The sequence below is a fragment of the Nomascus leucogenys genome, chromosome 13 (assembly GCF_006542625.1).
Source record: "Nomascus leucogenys isolate Asia chromosome 13, Asia_NLE_v1, whole genome shotgun sequence".
NCBI lineage: Eukaryota > Metazoa > Chordata > Mammalia > Primates > Hylobatidae > Nomascus > Nomascus leucogenys.
Genome location: NC_044393.1, coordinates 32,322,050 through 32,328,049, shown reverse-complemented (window position 1 = coordinate 32,328,049; position 6,000 = coordinate 32,322,050).

Genomic DNA, 6,000 nt, shown 5'->3' with positions numbered 1-6,000 from the left:
AGAGCTGTAGTCCCAGCTACTTTGGAGGCTGAGGGGAGAGGATCACTTGAGCCTAGGAGTGGGTAACATAATGAGACCCTGTCTCTAATTATAAAAACAAACAAACAAACAAACAAACAAAAGCGTCATGAGGATAATAAGCTATTCTAAGTGCAGTATGTTCAGAGAGGTTCAGTTCCTTGCCCGGAGGACAATTACAGATGTGACTGGTGATAAAGAAGGAAACAACAACAAAAAACAGGTTAAAAGGAGATAGGGGCCGGGTGTGCTGGCAATAGCAGCACTTTGGGAGGCTGAGGTTGGCGGATCACCTGAGGTCAGGAGTTGGAGACCAGCCTGGCCAACATGGTGAAACCCCATCTGTACTAAAAATACAAAAAAACTTAGCCGGCTGGGCGCGTGGCTCACACCTGTAAAAATACAAAAAACTTAGCCGGGAATGGTGGCAGACATCTGTAATCCCAGCTACTCAGGAGGCTGAGGCAGGAGAATCGCTTGAACCCGGGAGGGGGAGGTTGCAGTGAGCCAAGATCGTGCCACTGCACTCCAGCCTGGGTGACAAGAGCAAAACTCTGTCTCAAAAAAAAAAAAAAAAAAAAAGTTAGCCAGGCATGGTGGTGCATGCCTGTAATCCCAGCTAATTGGGAGGCTGAGGTAGGAGAATTGCTTGGACCTGGGAAGGTGGAGGTTGCAGTGAACCGAGATCATGCCACTGCACTCCATCTTGGGCTACAGAGTGAGACTCTGACTCAAAAAAAAAACAAAAATAGGCTGGGCGCAGTGGCTCACGCCTGTAATCCCAGCACTTTGGGAGGCTGAGGCAGGCGGATCACGAGGTCAGGAGATCAAGACCATCCTGGCTAACACGGTGAAACCCCGTCTCTACTAACAATACAAACAAACAAACAAACAAATAAAAACAAAAACAGGGAACAGGGGAATTATTCAACTATGCTCCACCTTAATCCCTGACCCACAGAATCTGTGAGATATAGTAAAATGGTTGTTGTTTTAAGCCACTAAGTTTTGGAGTAATTTGTTATCGAGCATTTGTTATGGTAATTTGTTGTAGCCAGAACCATCATGTTTATTTGATTGCTTACCATGTTTTCTGTCTCTGGAATGGGTGCTCCGTGAACTGCTTTGTTCTCTGCCATGTGCTCACTGTCCAGCCCAGAGCTTGGCACATAGTTGGTGCTTAATAAATGTTTGCTGAATAAATGAGAGAGTGGATGAATAGATGTATGCCCACCACACTCGGGTTCAACTCCGTTCATCCAGCTGGGTAGAGTTTCTGGGATAATCTTGCATATGCCTTGGCATTGGGAAGAGGGACACTCAGGCACCTGCCATCCTCTGGCAGCCTCGTCCCCAGCCCTGGAAGGGGGTACTGAGAGTGGCTTTGGTCACCAAAACCTATTGTTGCGTGAGGGCTCAGTTAGTGCCTACCTGCCATGACCTCTCTTTTCTGTTTCAACCTCCAGACTTTGCACAAATGACTTCCAGTGATGTCTTCCAAGCCTCGTTTTTCTGAATTCACCTCCTCCAGAAAGCTAGTCTCGTTTGGAAACTCTCTCAGGCTCCCTTCCTGACCTCCAGAGACAACCCTCCTCCCTCTTGTTGCTGCAGACAATTGCAGGGATTGCTTCAGGATCATTCCCATCCAGAGCCCCCAGGTGCCCCACACGGCCACCTCCCACCCTGCACAATTCAGTCTCCTAGCAATGACATTCCCAAACCAAAATACCTGCTATGTGTCAAATCCTGTGCTGGGTGTTTTGCTGCCAGTATCTCAGTTCAACACACCTCCACAACTCAGTGAGGTCAGATCCATGATTGTTCCATTTTATGAATGAGAAAGGTGAGGCTCCAAGAGGAAAAACTAGTTCCAGGAACCTGGCTGGCAAGTGCTCTGCTCGGATCCAGTTCTTCATCATCATCATCATCATCATCATCATCATCATCATCATCACTATAACTTACTAAGCACTGACAGTGAAGATAATGATCTACCAAAGGATGCCCAATTCCAGGGGTAAACTTCAAGCAGAAAAAGGATATTTTCATAATTTCAAAGTATCTCCCTAAGTATATTTAATAACTACACAGAGTAAAATAATAATTTTTTTTTGAGATGGAGTCTCGAGTTATCACCCAGGATGGAGTGCAGTGGCGCAATCTCGGCTCAACACAACCTCCACCTCCCGGGTTCAAGCGATTCTCCTGCTTCAGCCTCCCCAGTAGCTGGGATTACAGGTGCACACCACCACGCCTGGCTAATTTTTTATTTTTAGTAGAGACGGGGTTTCACCATTTTGGCCAGGCTGGTCTTGAACTCCTGACCTCGTGATCCATCCGCCTCGGCCTCCCAAAGTACTAGGATTACAGGCCTGAGCCATCGCACCCAGCCTAAAATAATAATTTTACAGTGGAGAAGTCCAGTAGATACTGCCCTAGATAACTGATCAGGGTTAACATCGGTGGTCATACATGTCAACATCAGGTGCCTCTGCAAGGATGCACTGAGAAAGGCATGACACCACTTCTGTGACATTTTCCTCATAATTCATGACTTTAATTTGATCACAAGAAAATCTCAGACAAATCCAACTTGAAAGACATTCTACCAAGCAGCTGAATAGGACTCTTCAACAGTGTCAAGGTCACAAAAAAGACGGAAAGACCAAGGAACTGTCACAGATTGAAAAAGACTGCTGGTGCCAGGTGTGGTGGCTCACACCTGTAATCCCAGCACTTTGAGAGCCTGAGCGGGAGGATTGCTTGAGCTCAGGAGTTTGAGACCAGTCTGGGCAACATGGTGAAACCCTGTCTCTACAAAAAAATACAAGAAATTAGCAGGGTGTGGTGGGCTCACTCCTGTAGACCCGGCTACTCAGAAGGCTGAGGTGGGAGGATCGCTGGAGCCTGCGGGGCGGAGGTTGCAATGAGCTGAGATCATGCCACTGCACTGCTGCCTGGGCCATAGAGTGAGACTCTGCCTGAAAAGAAAAAACAAGAAAAGAAAAACCTGGTTTAAGCCGGGCGCGGTGGCTCACGCCTGTCATCCCAGCACTTTGGGAGGCCAAGGCGGGCAGACTGCGAGGTCAGGAGATCGAGACCATCCTGGCTAACATGGTGAAACCCTGTCTCTACTAAAAAAAAAAAAAAAAAAAAAAAATTAGCCGGACGTGGGGGGGGGCGCCTGTAGTCCCAGCTACTTGGGCAGCTGAGGCAGGAGAATGGCATGAACCCGGGAGGTGGAGCTTGCAGTGAGCCAAGATTGCGCCACTGCACTCCATCCTGGGCAACAATGCGAGACTCCGTCTAAAAAAAACAAAAGAAAGAAAGAAAAAGATCCTGATTTGGATCCCAGAACAGAAAAAGGACATAAGTAGGAAAACAGATGAAATCTGAAAAACTTCTGTACTTTAGTTCATAGTAATGTACCAAGGTTAATTTCTTAGTTTTAATAAATGTTCTATCACTGTTTGAGATGTTGACAGAAGGGGAAGCCAGGGGAAGGTATACAGGAACTCCCTGTACTATTTTTACATCTACTGTAAGACTAAAATTATCTCAAAAGGAAAAAAGACATTAAAATAAAAGAGAAAGGCTGGGTGTGGTGGCTCACGCCTGTAATCCCAGCACTTTTCGAGGCCAAAGCATGAGGATCGCTTGATCCCAGGAGTTCAAGACCAGCCTGGGCAACATAGTGAGGTCTTGTCTCAAAAAAAAGTAAAAAAATTAGCCGAGCATGCTGACATGAGCCTGTACTCTCAGGTACTTGGGAGGCTAAAGTGGGAGGATCGTTTGAGCCCAGGAGGTTGAGGCTACAGTGAACCATGATCGCACACCACTGCACTCCAGCTGAGACCCTGTCCTCCGCCCCCCCAAAAAAAGAGAGAGAGAGAGAGAATGAAGGCTAAAGTAGAATAAGTCTACCATAGCCCTCTCTCCCACTGATTACAACAAAAAACTGGACAGGCTGGGCACAGTGGCTCAAACCTGTAATCCCAGCACTTTGGGAGGCCAAGGCAGGTGGATCACTAGAGGTCAGGAGTTCGAGACCAGCCTGGCCAACATGGCGAAACCCTGTCTCTACTAAAAATACAAAAATTAGCTGGGCATGGTGGCGGGCACCTGTAATCCCAGCTACTTGAGAGGCTGAAGCAGAAGAATCACTTGAACCCAGGAGGCAGAGGTTGCAGTGAGCCAAGTTCGCGCCACTGCGCTCCAGCCTGGGCTGCAGAGCAAGACTCCATCTCAAAAAGAAAAAAGAAAAAAAAAAACTCTGGACAAATACAGAAAGCAACTACTTAAGGAGGACCTCTGAAAAGTAAACAATAGAAAATAGATTGGCATAGGAAGTCAACATTTGAAGAACAGCCAGCATGGCAGTGGAAAGTTTCCTGGTGAATTTTCTTTCTGTATTTTCTGGCCTTGACCCAAAGGACTCTGAATCAGGAAACTGTGTTTGACACCAGCAGCAAAAACCTTCAAAAGAAAAGTTTAATATTCTGGCCAGAGAACCAGGAAAATGCGCCCCTGTTAGCCAGACAGTGTGAGGAGAATTTTGAGTATTTTGTTGTTGTTGTTTAAATTATTATGAATATTATTATTGAGACAGGGTCTGACTCTGTCACCTAAGCTGGAGTGCAGTGGTGCAGTCACAGCTCACTGCAGCCTCCTCCTGCCTGGTTCAAGCAATCCTCCCACCTCAGCCTCCCAAGTAGCTGAGACTACAAGTGCATGCCACCATGCCTGGCTAAGTTTTTTTGTATTTTTCTTTTTTTGAGACGCAGTCTCGCTCTGTCGCCCAGGCTGGAGTGCAGTGGCATGATCTCGGCTTGTTGCAAGCTCCGCCTCCCAGGTTCATGCCATTCTCCTGCCTCAGCCTCCCAAATAGCTGGGGCTATAGGTGCCCGCCACCATGCCAGCTAATTTTTTTGTATTTTTAGTAGAGACGGGGTTTCACCGTGTTAGCCAGGATGGTCTCGATCTCCTGACCTCGTGAGCTGCCCGCCTTGGCCTCCCAAAGTGCTGGGATTACAGGCGTGAGCCACCACGCCCGGACTTTTTTTTTTTTTTTTTTTGTATTTTTCATAGAGACAAGGTTTCATCACGTTGCCCAGGCTGATCTCAAACTCCTGGGCTCAAGCGATCCTCCCGCTTCAGCCTCCCAAGGTGCTGAGATGATGGGTGCAAGCCACTGTGCCAGGCCCTTCACAGGCTCTTAACAGGACCCAGAGTCTCACAAGACAATATTTTATTTTATTTATTTATTATGTATTACTTTTTTTGAGACAGAGTTTCACTCTTGTTGCCCAGGTTAGAGTGCAATGGCACGATCTCGACTCATTGCAACCTCCGCCTCCCAGGTTGAAGCCATTCTCCTGCCTCAGCCTCTGGAGTAGCTGAGATTACAGGCTCCCACCACCACGCCCGGCTAATTTTTTGTGTTTTTAGTAGAGATGGGGTTTCACCAGGCTGGCAAGGCTGGTCTCGACTCCTGACCTCAGGTGATCCACCCGCCTTGGCCTCCCAAATTGCTGTGATTACAGGCATGAGCCACCACACCTGGCCATAAGACAGTATTTTATTTTATTTATTTATTTTTATTATTCTCTTTTGAGATGGAGTTTTGCTGTTGTTGCCCAGTCTGGAGTGCAATGGCGCAATCTCGGCTCACCGCAACCTCTGCCTCCCAGGTTCGAGCGATTCTCCTGCCTCAGCCTCCTGAGTAGCTGGGATTACAGGCATGCACCACCACACCCGGCTAATTTTGTATTTTTAGTAGAGACGGGGTTTCTCCATGTTGGTCAGGCTGGTCTCAAACTCCCAACCCCAGGTGATCCGCCCTTGACCTTCTGAAGTGCTGGGATTACAGACGTGAGCCACCTCGCCCGGCCACAAGACAATATTTTAAATGTCCAGGATACAACACAAAGTTACTCAACAAGGAAAATCTCACCAAATCTCAAAGAAAAAAACAATCAATAG